Source organism: Euphorbia lathyris, chromosome 1 (assembly GCF_963576675.1).
Source record: "Euphorbia lathyris chromosome 1, ddEupLath1.1, whole genome shotgun sequence".
NCBI classification, from domain to species: Eukaryota; Viridiplantae; Streptophyta; class Magnoliopsida; order Malpighiales; family Euphorbiaceae; genus Euphorbia; species Euphorbia lathyris.
This window is the reverse complement of record NC_088910.1, coordinates 138,749,156-138,764,430: the sequence shown is the minus strand read 5'-3', so window position 1 is coordinate 138,764,430 and position 15,275 is coordinate 138,749,156. Positions and strand designations below refer to the sequence as shown.

At 36.9% G+C, this 15,275-nt stretch overlaps 1 non-coding gene across 1 annotated transcript; it reads right to left on the bottom strand.

The window, feature by feature from the left end:
• Positions 1–10,614: 10,614 nt before the first annotated feature.
• LOC136216216 (small nucleolar RNA R71) lies at positions 10,615–10,721 on the bottom strand. The gene has a single exon (XR_010683206.1). It is a non-coding gene; the product is annotated as a small nucleolar RNA R71 (small nucleolar RNA).
• Positions 10,722–15,275: the final 4,554 nt, after the last annotated feature.

Below are 15,275 nucleotides of genomic sequence, written 5' to 3'. Positions count from 1 at the left end.
TTGAGTGCTACAAATTTATTTTTTAAATTCTATAACCAAATGATAAATTTTAAATTTCATATGTAAAAATTATATTCATATATTGTTTAAAAAACTAAAGTAAAAATACATATTTGATATGTTAAAATTATATTTATATGTTATTTACAAAATTACAGTATTATTCGAAATTAAGGTTGTCTAGATCCCGTCTAGATACTCAAAATTGAGAATCTACTCTGATTTTCTCCTATTAGTCTCCTTAGGCGATTTTTAACCATTTAGACTCCACCTAGGCGGTCTCGACTCCACCTAAACGATCATGAACAAAAACATTTTTATTGTAAATTTATTTTTTCCTGTATTATAATTCATTTTTGAGTTGTTTCAATGTTTTGTTGTTGAGATGTTGATGTTTATATATTTTTAAAGATTGTATATATCACAATATACACATTTTTCCATATTAAATAATTTTATATTATTATTTTTACATAATATAATGCATATTTTAATTGAATTTATAGAACAATTTGTTGATTAACAAATATAAAATATAAAAATACAAATTCAATTAATCCCCGGTTAATCCTCGAGAGTAATATCCGTCCGACTAGCACCTAGCGTTTTTTAAAACTTTGGTACAAATATATTACTAAATATATTGAAATAAACACCATAAAGTATTTACAATATATTTTTTTATGAAAATTAACAATATTTTCTTTCAGAAAAAAATTAACAATATTTTTAAATATTACATTTTAATAGAATTATATATATTCTGTTTTGGGTGTCCTAAATAACAAAACAGTTAAGTTTTACTTAGAGCATGTCTAACGGAAAGTAACAAAAACTCTAATGGAATGTTATTTTTTAGTGTAATTTGTGTCTAGGTGGCACCACTTAAAAGTAACCACCACTAGACATGCTCTTATAAATTTATACATGTAGCATGACGAGGCCGAAAACCTAAGCAGAAATGTGAAAATAATTTCTTTGGTTTTGTTTTATGGTGAAATAAAGATTCTTATGTGAATATTAGTTGTTATAATTAATTAACAACACGTTTAGACTGTTTACAATGTCTTCTTGACACTAGGGGTGCTATAATATGCTTAAGCTGCTTGTAGGATAAAGATGTCTCCTTGGCATTAGAGGTAATTGTTGAAACACCTTTCCACATGATTTTGATTTAACAAAGTTATTTATGATAATCCCATGATTAAACAATTAAATTTAAGTGATTTGGTTTAATTGTACTAATATGTTTGTTCAATGTTGAGTAAGTAAACTGACTAGAACAGGAACTAAGTGTTCATAAAAAGAAAGACAGAACAAAGTCAGCATAAGCAGATCACACAGCAGAAGCTGAGTGGAATACAACTCAGTGTTGCAAAAGAAATGACTTCTTCAGAAAAGCTTGAGGGCGAAGCTGTGGAGTCAAGCTAAGCAACTTTCAAAGTCGCCGCTGAGTCAAGCTGAGTAAAGATCAAGTCAGCGCCAATGATCCGTTTACTAGAAGACAAGGTCTGACAAATCTCTGCAACAAATCAGAAGCCTCGGAAATATGATCAAGGATCTTTTCGAGACGCATGGACCGTTTGGCGTTTGGCAAGAAGACAAACATGTCGCTAGAAGACGAACCTGGTGCAAGAAGACGAAACTGGCAAGCCTGCCTCCTGCATAAATCAGAAGACAGGATTGGCCTGCGGTTCTGGAAGCTGACCAATGCATGACGAAAGAAGACCGTTTACTCTCAATGGATATGTCCGATTTCAAAACATTAAAGCTTCAGAATTCAGTATAAATGGACAAGTTCATCACTTGGATCATGGCTAGAAATATAAGAGAGAAACAGACAAGCAAAATCTTCACTAAGTCAAAGAATCCAAAAGAGAAGCTGTCTGAATAGAAAAAGCAAGTTCTTACACCCAATTCCAGTCATTGTGTAAAAGTCTAGAGTGAATTGTATTCATCTAAAGTGTTCTTCGTTTTGTGAGAACAATCTTGTATCAATTGTAAAGGTTAGAAGAGTGAAGCTGAGTACCCGGTTATAGTACTCAGTGGTAGAGAAAATCTGAGCACTCGGTTATAGTGTTCAGTGGTTGATAGGATTGAGTAGACGAATAGAGGACGGTACTCTTGCATACTCAGTTGCTATTGTAAACGGTTTGTGCTCTACCTTTAAAGAGCTGAGTAGTGGATTGAAAAAGCCCAGAGGGATTCTAGGGACTGGACGTAGGCGGTGAGGCCGAACCAAGATAAGTCTGCTGAGTAATCTCTAACCCTTTCTCTTGATATATATGTATATGTATGTGTTGCTTGCTTAAATTACTCATTAAATAATTTGTACAAGCCGACGCTGAGTAATCAGAGTGTTGAGTTGGAAGCTGACCTAAAGTGTTACTTCCCAACTCACAGTTGAAACAGCTCTAGTCAGTATCTGATTAAAGCTGTCTCACACTTCACTCAGTCTTGCTGACCTGAAACTGAGTTAAATTATCAAACATTTAATTAAGTCAGCATTATTAAGCGAAAAAGTTATATTAGTTCCTAACCCCCCCTTGGAACTAATCCTATTACGTTACATGGGACCAACAAGTGGTATCAGAGCTCAGTAGCTCACTATTCAAGATAAAACTATCTTGAGCTGATCCCCGTAATGGCTGAGAACAGCACTCGTTTCCTTCCAGGAAATCAAACAACACAGATACTCCCCGAGGGATTATCTATTAGTCGGCCTCCACTGTTCTTCGGGTCAAATTATACATTCTGGAAGAACAGGATGAAAAACTTTATTCAGGCAACAAACATGAGTGCATGGCTAGCTATAGTCCAAGGCCAGTTTGTTCCCTATGAAACTATTGATCGTGTAAAGTCCATCAAAAGTGAGGATAAATGGTCAGATGATGACCTTAAAAAATTACAAAATAATGCTTCGGCTATCAATATGCTTCACTATGCGTTAGATGCTGCAGAGTACAATAAAATTTCAGGTTGTGAGTCAGCACAGGAAATCTGGAAGAAGCTGAAGGTTACCTATGAAGGAACTAGTAAGGTCAAAGAGTCCAAAGTGAATCAGCATATGCGGCTATACGAGCTGTTTGAGATGAAAGATAACAAGGACATCTCGGAGATGAATGCAAGGTTCACTAACATCATAAATGAGCTTAAGAGACTCAGCAAGAACTTCACAGAAGAAGAACATGTGAAGAAAATCTTAAGAAGTCTCCCTAAGAGCTGGCAAGCTAAGAAGACAGCTGTTGAAGAAGCTCAGGACCTGACCACGTACAAATATGATGATCTCATCGGATCTCTGCTGACCCATGAGATCTCTATGAAAAATTTTGAGGCCAAGGAAAAGTCTAAGGACAAGAAGCAAAGATCTCTCGTCATGAAAGCTGACTCAACGGAAGCTGACTCATCAGATGATGAGGAGATGGCCATGTTTACCAGGAAGATGAAGAAGCTGTTTAGGAAAAATGACAAAACCAGCAAAAGGCCATTCAAAAGAAGTGATAAATACAGAGCTGAGTCAAGCGACAGCAGACATAAGAAGGACAACTCCAAACCTGTTACTTGTTTTGAATGCCATCAAGCTGGGCACATCAAATCAAGCTATCCTACTCTGAAGAAAGAAAAGAAAGGTAGTAGAAAGGTAATGGTGGCCACATGGAGTGATAGTGATGAGTCAACCTCATCAGAAGCTGATGCCACTGAGTCAGCAAACATCTGCTTTATGGCTGACGAAGCTGCTGACAATTGCCGATCTGAGCAAGCTGACCTCTCTGATGGGTCTGACTATGAGGAACACTCCAATGAGGTAACATCTATATCCTTACTCAGAAATGAAATGGTTAATGCCCTGAGTGATCTCTATACACTGATCAAAAAGTGTAACAAGAAAATAAGAGCACTCAGCAGGCGGTGTGATGAGATTGAAGAGGTCAAACTCAGTGACCTCCGACATCTTCTCCAGGACAATACCAGGCAAGATGAAAATTTGAAAATCATGCACGGGTTTGTCTCTGAAGTCCAATCAGACTCTAAAAAGCTGAGAAAGGACATCACATCCATACAGAACCAGCTGAGTTCATCGGCTAAGAAAAGGTTCAATCCAAAAGCTGAGCATTCAGGTACTAGTCAGCAAAGATGGTACACTCAGCAGAATAGTCAGTGTGACTGTTGTGGAAAGAGAGGACACATTGTAAGTGTGTGTTGGTATGCTCAGCACCATCGTGCTGACCAAAAATGGAAATACCCTCAAAGGGTAGTTTTTTGTGACTTTTGTGGAAAAGATGGCCACACCATAAATGTATGCCGTCATAAACTTAAGTATGATGCTTCACCTGTTAGCTCTAACAAACGAGGACCCAAAAAGAATTGGGTACCTAAAGATAACTAGTTCAATTGCAGGTGAGCCTGAGGTGCGCGGAGAAGTCAAAGCTATGGTACATAGACAGCGCATGCTCGAGGCATATGACTGGTGATGAAACTCAGTTCATCACACTTGTGCATAAACGAGGAGGAAATGTAAGTTTTGGAGACAACAAAAAGGGTAAGATAGTAGGCTCAGGTACCGTTGGTGGTAATCCTACTATTGAGTCAGTCTCCCTAGTCAGGGGTCTTAAATATAACCTATTGAGCGTAGCTCAGCTGTGTGACAGCGGTAGAAAGGTTGTATTTGATGCCACTGAGTGTAGGATACTCGAGGGAAAAACAAATGAGTTGATTTTAACTGCTGTTAGACGAGGTGCCGCGGCCTAATCTCCCGGGCGGACCGGGGGGTGGACACCTCATGGCGACGTGAGCGGTGATTAGCGCCGAAAGCAACCAATCGTTGAATCAAGCTGCTCGGTAGGACCGGAGCTCGGAGATATGGAAGAGTCGCCACCCACAAATGGGAAAATGAAAACCGATCCCTTGCGGGAGACCGGTGTGGGTTCGGAAAACTTAGGTACGAGCCGAGAAGGCTAGCTCCTTTCCGGAGAAAGGCTACTAGACACCCCGACATCGCCCGGTTATGAACCACCGGCCTCCTACTCAGCATGTTAGGCGATAACGGACTAATCGTATACTTCTTTAAGTTTAAAATTCATTTGAAACCTTTTCTTTCTCATTTTGGAAACCGTTTTGAGCATATATTATTGAAAAGCCACTTTAGTAAAGAATCACCCATTTACATCAGTCCAATATATATAAAAGAGAGGGGAGGAAGGAAGAAGTGGTTTATTTACAACGTGATTTACATTTCGTGTTGCATGTTAATTCTATATTAACTCATTTCCCCAAAACGAGTTTATTTACATGGTTCGCACCTCAATCGTCGTTGGAACGATTTAGGTGCGTTTTTAAAACCCCGTTTGATGAAGTTCACCCGAATCGCCGTTGGAACGACTCGAGTGTTTGAAAACGTTAAGGTAAAAACCTTTAATAAGAGAACGTGGTTAAGCATACAAGTCAATTTATTTTATATAAATCATTTAAGAAAACGATTCAAAAACTCTATTATTCACAATTAAAAACGATTTTAATTACAAGCTTCGCTTAATCCGTCGTTGGAACGGACTAAGGTTTTAAAACATGGTGTTTTAAGAAACGATTTGAAATGTCAAGAAAACACTATTTATTTACATTAGGAACCTCTAAAAATCTATTAGTTTAAATAATTAAATTGAAAACTCTTTTTGTGATTTATTTTCCCCTTTTCACTCAATGGACTCTTTACTTGTCATAATTACAACAATAAACATATTAAATCAAAAGTCACTCCCAAATAAAGCCCATTTGAAACATGGACCCATTGATGTCCAAAGAATAAAGAAAATAATATAGGTATATATATACATTTTAGCCAAAAAAGGAAACATGAAATAAGGATAAGTGAAAAGATACTATATAATACATATATAAGGAATAATAATATTACTAAATGTAATACATTTTTACTTTAAACATATGAAAATAATAAATAAAACCCTTAAATAAGAAAATAATATTTATCCCCAAAATAGTTTTATCTTAATAATAACTAATATTACCCAAATAGCCCAAAAATCACCTATGTCTATACATAATATAGTTTAAATATCAAAATAATACCCATTTATCCACTAAGTATCTACTAATTAATTACTTTCAAAACACCCAAATAAATAACATTCTAAAATAAAACCCATTATTACTTAAATGAATAAAAAGGAAAATATATATACATACATATACTTATATTAGATTAAATTAATGAAAAATGGTATATAAACATTCTAAATAATTATATGTACCAAATATCCAAAAATAGTTTAAAAATAAATATTAAATAACTATACATATATATATAAAGGATCAAAAGCTCAAAAGTTAAGGAGGGACCAAAACAGCATTTTTTACATTCCAGCAGATTTACCGACGGAAAATCCGTCGGTAAACAGCAATTAGTGACAGAAACGGAAAATTACAGAACTACTCCAACTGTTTCCAGATTTATTCAAAAGCTTTAAATTAAGTCTAATTCAATCGTTTTGGATTTCGAACTACCAAAAATAAATCATAGTCAATAACGGAGTTTCCTAAAATGACGTTTTTATTTTAAAACGTTATTCGGAAATATCTTTTCAAAAAACTTATAATTACAACATCTTTAATACCCGAACTACCTTTTAATCGGATCACGGTTCGTATTGGGATATCAAAACGAGGTTTTCAATTCAAAACAAAATCGAATGTTTAACTAACACGAGACGGGAATTAAATAAATACGAAGAATTAAATAAAACATGGTAAATAAATAATAGCTAAATAAATAAAATTATAACATAAAAATAAATAAAGGAAAAGAAATAAATTAAATAAAATAAAACGAGTCTAGTCCTCGGATAATACCTCAAGTTCGGTATCTGACAGTCGAAGCCGATTGATTCCACGAGTCGTGATTTTCCGGTTTTTTGTGTTTTTTTTTTTAGTAAAAATTTAACTTTGGGAAATTCGGAATTTTTGAGAAAAAAAATATTTTTCTCAAAAAAAATCACTTTCTCTCTCTAAAAATGTCTAGAGTGAGAAAGGCTCCAAAAATCCTCCCCCTTCTTTCCTCAAATGCATGGGGATCCGTGCCTTTTATAGGCAAACGGGTCCCCGGACAAATGGGCGACGCCTGAGTAAAAACGGGCGTCGCCCAAGGGGGTTGGGCGGCCGCCCAAAGCATGTTGGGCGGCCGCCCAACCTTGCGTTGGGCTACCGCCCAACAATGGGCGATCGCCCAACAATTGTTGGGCGGTCGCCCAACAGCGTTGGGCGAGCGCCCAACGCGAGGTTGGGCGTGCGCGCCCACCTGCCGTTGGGCGTCCGCCCGACGCGGTTGGGCGCTCGCCCAACGGCCACCGGGGCGCGTCTCGCGCCGCCGGGCGTGCACGCCCCCTGCGGCCGTCGAGCTCACGTTCCGCGCCGTCGGGCGTCCACGCTTCGTGATCGCCGAACGTGTGTTCCGCGCTGCCGGGCGCACACGCCCCGTGGCCAACGAGCACGCGCCTCGCGCTGCCAAGCTCGTGCATTGCTCGGACGTCGAGCGCGTGCTATTCCTGGTTGGATGCGTGCGTCCGACGGGCGTCGAGCGCGCGCTTTGCGTCGTCGAGCGGGTGTCCGACTGTCGTCGAACGCGCGCCGGCCGCCGCTAAGTACTCGCACCATGCCGCTAAGCATTCGCGAGCCATCCAATCAACAACAGCGACCCACCGTAACTTATTTATTTTATTATTTTTTTCGAAACTTTCAGAATCAATAGCTTCCACCGTCTTGTTTTCGGATTTTCGTCACAGGTCCTCCGACTCGGTGTCTACAATTGCCCCTCGGGTTGAAAATGTTTTCATGCTAGATTTAGAAAAGAAGTTTTCGAAAAATATATGCTTAGTGTCAAAGGAAGATAATTCTTGGCTATGGCATAGGAGACTTAGTCATGTAAGCATGGACCTCCTTGCCAAATTAGCAAGAAAGCAATTAGTTGAGGGTTTGCCCAAACTCAAGTTTGAAAAAGATCAGTTGTGTAATGCTTGTCGGCAAGGTAAACAAACTAAAAAATTTTCTCAAAACAAAAATATAGTCTCAACCAAGCGTCCATTAGAGTTGCTACACTTGGATCTTTTCGAACCAGTCCAGCCGCTAAGCTTGGGTGGTAAGAGATTTTCCTTGGTCATTGTAGATGACTTTTCTCGGTACACTTGGGTCATCTTATTGAGTAGCAAGGATGAACCTTTTGAGACATTCTCAATATTGGTGAGAAAACTTGAAAATGAAAAAGACCTTAAACTAGCTCACATCCGAAGTGATAATGGTGGAGAATTCAAAAATCAACAGTTTGATGAATTTTGTGAAGCCAGCGGCATTGACCACAATTTTTCTGCACCTAGAACTCCTCAACAAAATGGGGTAGTTGAAAGGAAGAACAGAACCTTAGTTGAAATAGCACGGACAATGCTGAGTGAGAATAGGCTTCCAAAGTATTTCTGGGGTGAAGCTGTCAACACAGCTTGCTATATACTCAATAGGGCTCTAGTTAGACCTATACTTAAGAAAACCCCCTATGAACTTTGGAAAGGACGAAAACCCAACATTGGATATTTTCGTGCCTTTGGTTGTAAATGTTTTATTCTTAATACGAAAGACAACCTTGCTAAGTTTGATTCTAAAGCTGACGAAGCTATCTTTTTAGGCTACTCAACTAACAGTAAAGCATATAGAGTGTTTAATAAATGAACTCAGGTCGTAGAAGAGTTTGTACATATTGAGTTCAATGAAACTGACTGATGCGAGTAAAAAGAGCAAATTTATGAGGACGATCATTCATGGAAAAGAGCTTCAAAGTCCTAGTTTTCAACCAGAAATGGAAAAAATAGCCAGAAATTATAGTTCAAGCAGGAATCTTCACGAACAGCCTCTCAATAGAACAGAACAGCTTAAACAACAGCATTTAACGGGTCATTTGGAAGGAAAACGGATAAACGCACGGGTCGAGCAAGTTACAGGAGAGAGAAAGAGAGAAAAAAACGTGAAAAACAAGACAGCTTTCCATCTTGCGCCAAGTGTAGGGAGATTGTTTACTTATCCTTATTTTTACCTTTTTGGGACTTTTTGCCCTTGTAATTAGGGTTGATGTAAGGGGAGTATAAATAGGAGAAGGATGATTGTAATAGGGGACCTCGGCATTACCGCCACCCTTAGTTTTTATATTCTGTTTTTATTTTCCGTTGCAAGCATGTTTTTGGGAAGAACAAGCTGTTCACTCATGTCAATGAGTGAGTAGTCAATCTGCAGGCCTAGCCAGCCATTTAAACGGTGACTGTAAGTATCTTTTATTAATGAATGAAGTATGTTTATCCATGATTGAGTGTTATTAGCATGCTTAAAGAATAGATTAAGATCGAGTCTATTTAATACTTACCAAGGATGACACGAGAGTGCTCCGACGTAACGGAAACAGCTAATCGGCATATGTTGTAGTGGACGGATACGAAAACTACCACATATTGGGGTTTCCTTATGAATGCTCTCTGTTGCTTAATGCTTGTTCGTATGTTAGCACAAGGACACTTGGTTAATGTTACTTACTTAGTATCTTTGGAAATGGGACACCGGACCTTAGTGACCATAGAGAGAGAGAGAGACCCAACTCACGAATATAGATTTATATCATTCAGCGGTAAAAGGTAGGCACAGTTGTTCGTTAGGCGTATGGCTAGATCTGTGCTTGTTTATCTTGGATTCCTTTAGTTTACTTTTCACTAGTTTCTGTTTATGTTAAGTTCCCACATATTATTCATCCAAGTTAAGAATCTAACACTTAAGGTAACCTATTCTTCTCACTAAAGACCAATCCCTGTGGAATACGACACTTGGTCTTACCCAATATTACAGACGAGCTAGTACACTTGCTAGCGTCCCTATTTAATACATCAAGTTTTTGGCGCCGTTGCCGGGGATTGTTTAAATTTAAGTTTTGAAGAATATGTATGCTTATTTTGTTACCTGTTAACCATCTGTTTGTCTAGTCTTTGGTTTTTCGGTTTCTAGTTTTGTATGCGAAGAGCAGGTGTTCCTATCCTTCCTATAGACGTTGAAATAGAGAGAACGTACAGAAGAAGGAGAAGAATACTTAGGCAAGCTAGACTCATCAGAATGGATCGCGAGGTCGAAATGCCAAACGACGAGAGACAGAATGAGAACCATGAGGAGGGTCATGGTGAAAATGAAAATAATAATAATGGCAACCAGAGATTGTGGATGAAGGATTACTCCAGGCCATCTACTGAGGGCCATTCGTCGTGCATCGTCCTACCAGAAGAAGGTAATCGAATGTTCGAAGTAAAAGCGTCAATGGTTCAGATGCTACAAACAGCTGTGTAGTTCGGAGGATACCCAAATGAAGATCCAAATGCGCACATCCAAGACTTTGTCACCATGTGCAACACATTTCGTACCCATAGAAATGATAGTGATGAGGTTATCCGACTCAAACTATTTCCCTTTTCCTTGAAGGATAAGGCGAGGAATCGGTTGAAGAATCTACAACCAGGATCTATCACAAACTGGGAGGAGATGGCTACCATGTTCTTAATGAAATATTTTCCGCCCAGACAAGCAATCAAGTTGACGAATGAAGTTTCTCATTTTTTTCAAGAAGAGGATGAATCTTTATCTGAAGCTTGGGAAAGATACAAAGAATTATTGCGAAGAGTACCGAATCATGGCATACCCATGTGGATGCAAGTGCAAAATTTTTATAATGGAGTGACCAACGCGTACAAGATACAGATTGAATTAGTAGCCAATGGAAATCCGGAGGAACTTGAACCTCAAGCACTGTATGAGCTAATAGAGAGAGTGGTCAACACTTGTTACAAATGGCATTCAGTGAGAGCTGATGGTAAGAGAGTCACGAATACTGCAAATAGTGAAGCAATCAGCAAGTTATCTTCACAAATGGAACAACTGGTCAAAACAATGGGAAAGATGAACGTCTCAGCAGTCAATACGCAACCCTCTGCTCCGATGGAAATCCTATCACCCGATGGTTATGATTTCTGCAGTGGACCTCATCGACCAATAGATTGTCCAGGAACCAAACCAGGTGCATCAATGCAGGAACAGTGTGATTTCATTGCTCGCCAACCATCGAATCCTTATTCGAACACCTATAACCCAGGGTGGAGAAGCCATCCTAACTTCTCTTGGCAAGATAATCAGAGGCAACCAGCTATGCAGCAACCTTATAGACAAGAGCACCCACGGCCAGCATATCAACCACAACAAGGCAGCTCATCTAACCAACAGTATCAGCGCCAATCAAATGTTCAACAAGAAGGAAAGCCTGATCTAGAGGCCATGATGATGCAGTTCATAAAACAGACACAGTCCTCCATAAAGAATCTCGAGACTCAAATTCAGCAATTTGCCACAGCCATATCCTCTAAGGAAAAAGGCGCTCTCCCAAGCAACACTGTGACCAACCCAAAAGAAGAAGTCAATGCCATCATACTAAGGGGAGGTAAAGAAATAAGGAACAATGGTGAAAAATCTATTACAGATAAAGAAGATGAAGCAAAGTCCAATGATCAACCACCTGTGCCTCAACATAAGAAAACTAAACAGTTGATTGAAGATGAACCAGGCACGCCTTGTTACAAACCAAGGGTTCCATACCCAGAACGACTGAAGCAACAGAATTGTGAGAAGAGACATAGGAGCTTTCTAGAACAATTGACAAAGCTACACATCAACATCCCATTCATCGAAGCCTTGTCTGAAATGCCCATGTATGTCAAATTCTTGAAGGATTTGCTGACCAACAAAAAGAAACTGGAAAGTGTAGCCATGGTGCAACTGAACAGGGACAGCTCATCAATCTTACAAGCCAAACAACAACTTCCAAAGAAGCTCAAAGATCCAGGGAGTTTTTCTATACCTTGTTCAATATGAACACTTACTATTCAGAATGCTTTATGTGATCTAGGAGCCAGCATTAATCTTATGCCATGATCAATCTATATGCAATTAGGATTAGGAGAACCAAGACCAACAAAGGTCACGATCCAATTAGCAGACCGGTCAATTCGATACCCTAAGGGTATAATTGAAGATGTTTTGGTTAAAGTTGGAAATTTCATATTGCCTGTCGACTTTGTTATAATGGATATTGCGGAAGATTTGGAAGTTCCCATAATCTTGGGATGACCTTTTCTAGCCACAGGAAGAGCTGTCATTGATGTGCACAAAGGGCAGCTTGTTCTAAAAATCAATAATGAAGAAGTAGTATTTAAGATGCATGAAGCAGTTCGTTACGCTTCAGTTTCTGATGATTCATGTTACTTTCTCGATACACAAGATAATGATTTGTTCTTACAGGATCAAGTGGATACGGAAAAACGTCAAGAGGAGGAACAACTGTTTGATCTAGACCAAGACCGGAGTAATAACGAAGGCATTGACAGTGAAGAAGAACAGGATAGTCTTCCTGATATAGATCCCGAAAAGGGGAATGAGGAGAGATGTCCCGAACTGAAACAGTTGCCTGACCACCTGGAATATGCATTTCTAGATCCACCAAACAGTAGACCAGTAATCATTTCGGCAACTAATAGGGAACTGGTACAGAATAAGGGACAAAATATTTGTGTTTTATATTGATTTCTCAAATTGACATAACTTCCTAACGTCGGAGTAAATTTGCTCTTTATTGCCCAACACATTAAGGTAAAATTACACACCTTATGAGTAAAATTGCTTATGACTGTCAATGTTAAAAAGTATTTGTTTTTACATTATCTTTTTAAAAAACTATAGTAAAAATACCTATTTGGCATGTGAAAATTATATTTATATGTTATTTACAAAACTATAGTACAAATATATTACTAAATATATTGGAATAAACACCATAAATTATTTACAAGGGATAAGGTTAAAAATACCCATAACATTTACAGTCATGAACAATTTTACCCATAACGCTAAGATGATGCAATTCTATCCTTAATGTTAACAACTAAGAGCACTTTTACCCCTAATGTTGGCAACCTGGGTCAATTTCAGACATCATTATAAAACACATATTTTTATTTCTTATTCTACACTAATTGCATAACTATTGTTTCTAAAAAAAGATTTAATAATTTAATAATAGAATTGGCGATTAATATTTTTAAATTTGGTGAAATATTTGATTTTTTTTTCAACTCATACAAAATACAGTATACTTTTTTTATTTTTTTATTTTTTTCACATCTAATCATATGTTTATGATCTATTACTAATTAGTGATAAAAAAAATGATGCACATAGGACGTGCAGATATCAAGATTCATGACACATAAGACAGTTTGCTGAATTATTTCTCAAATTGATCAAACTTATCAACGTTAGGGGATAAAATTGCTTTTGGCTGCGAACCTTAGTAGTAAAATTGCACCATTTTAGACATTAAGGGTAAAATTGCTCCCGGTTGTAAACGTTAAGGGTATTTTAGACCTTATCCCTATTTACAATATTTTTTTTATGGAATTCACAATTTCTTTTCAGAAAAAATTAACAATATTTTTAAGTATTAATATATATTAGAAAATGGCCTTTGTTTCGCTCCGGAAAATAATTAATTTAAATTGTGTTACATTAAATTATAAATTTTAATCTGGTTAGTAAATTATGATGGAAAAGGCAGAAAATTAATTGTTAAAGGTAGGAAAATATAACATGAAATATATAGAAGAGACCAATGTTGGAGTTCATGAAATAAAATAGTCCATAAGAATAAGTTTTGATAAAATAAAATAAAGTCAATGAGAATAAGTTTTGAGGGGTTTTGATGTACTCATTTTCTATTAATATGTTAAACTGTAACCATTATTCAAAGAAGTGGTTAAAAGAATTAGTTGTAATTTGGTAGTTCATATCCATGCAATGAAAATAATTAATATATATATATATATATATATATATATTGAAATAATGTCAAGTTTTATTAATTTAGAATATTGCTAAGAAATGATAGTGGATATGTCCACTCATCCCGAACAGATACAAAATTGATCGTTTTTACTAGAGCATGAACAGTCGAATTCGTTGAACGCTTAATAAAGGAGATAGAGCACATCTCTAAATCTCGTATTAAATGAATACAATCAGAAATAATGTCAACTAAATACGAAGGACTTCTAAACCTATTTGAATTGCCTTGACTATAACGAGACAATCCGACTGAATTTGAATTGTCTCACTGGGGCGATGCATCTTAATCTAACTTAAAGCTTCTTTTATAGCCATGGCCTCAGCTAGTTGAGAACTGAGATTTTCTTGAAAAGCTTCCATCTTATCTAGAATGCATTCTCGAGAGTGATTACTTGATGATGTCATAGATGGAAAATGAACTTTTGATGCAAGAATTGAAAAGAAAAGAAGAAACCAAACTTGTCAGATGACAAGACTCATATTCGTTGAACAGTAGCGGAAACTTCAAATCCCTCTTTTAATCAACATTGTTTAACTCATCTACTTCTCTATTGGGCATTCTTCTGTTTTTCTCACATCTTCATGCTGCTTCTAATTTTAGACCTTCCTATAATAGGAAATTAAAAGATGTGTTCCAAGTCTATGTTGAGGTGTGTTCTAAGCTCGTGAAAATGAAAGTGCAAGTAAAAATATAATCTAACTAAGCTCAATTAAAATATACTTACTATAACTTAAAAGATACATATAAAGACACGAACAATTAACGTTACTAAAAAGAGTATCCATTGCAAGATAGACTATAATTAAGGAAAAAAGATTTTAGCTTTTTGAGATAAATAAAATTTCCTTCCAATCTTTTTGTCTTATGATTCACGAACTAAATGAAGCTACACAACACAACTATCAAAATCTTTTTGTATTGATGTTGATGTTGTTGTTATCATCTTACGCATATTTCGATGACGACTTATTTATTAATACTGTCACATCTATTACCCTTGAATGACATCCTGCTAATTAAAAATGTCAAGAAATTTATGGAAAATTAGTATATTAGTAACTGTGTTGACAGTTTGCGTAATGATTTTTGTCGTTGTAGCGTGTTACATATGACATAGTTCATATCAATTATCTCAACGAATTTTCATTCGGATGACAGATTTTATGTAATTATTTGTCTTCCTATTGTTCTTTATATGACATTTAAAAAAAATCAATATAACTTGTTTTCTTTTTGCCTGATATTTGAATGAAATTTCTGGGTAATATTCAGATTGACATATAAGGAGAGATGCTAAATTAAC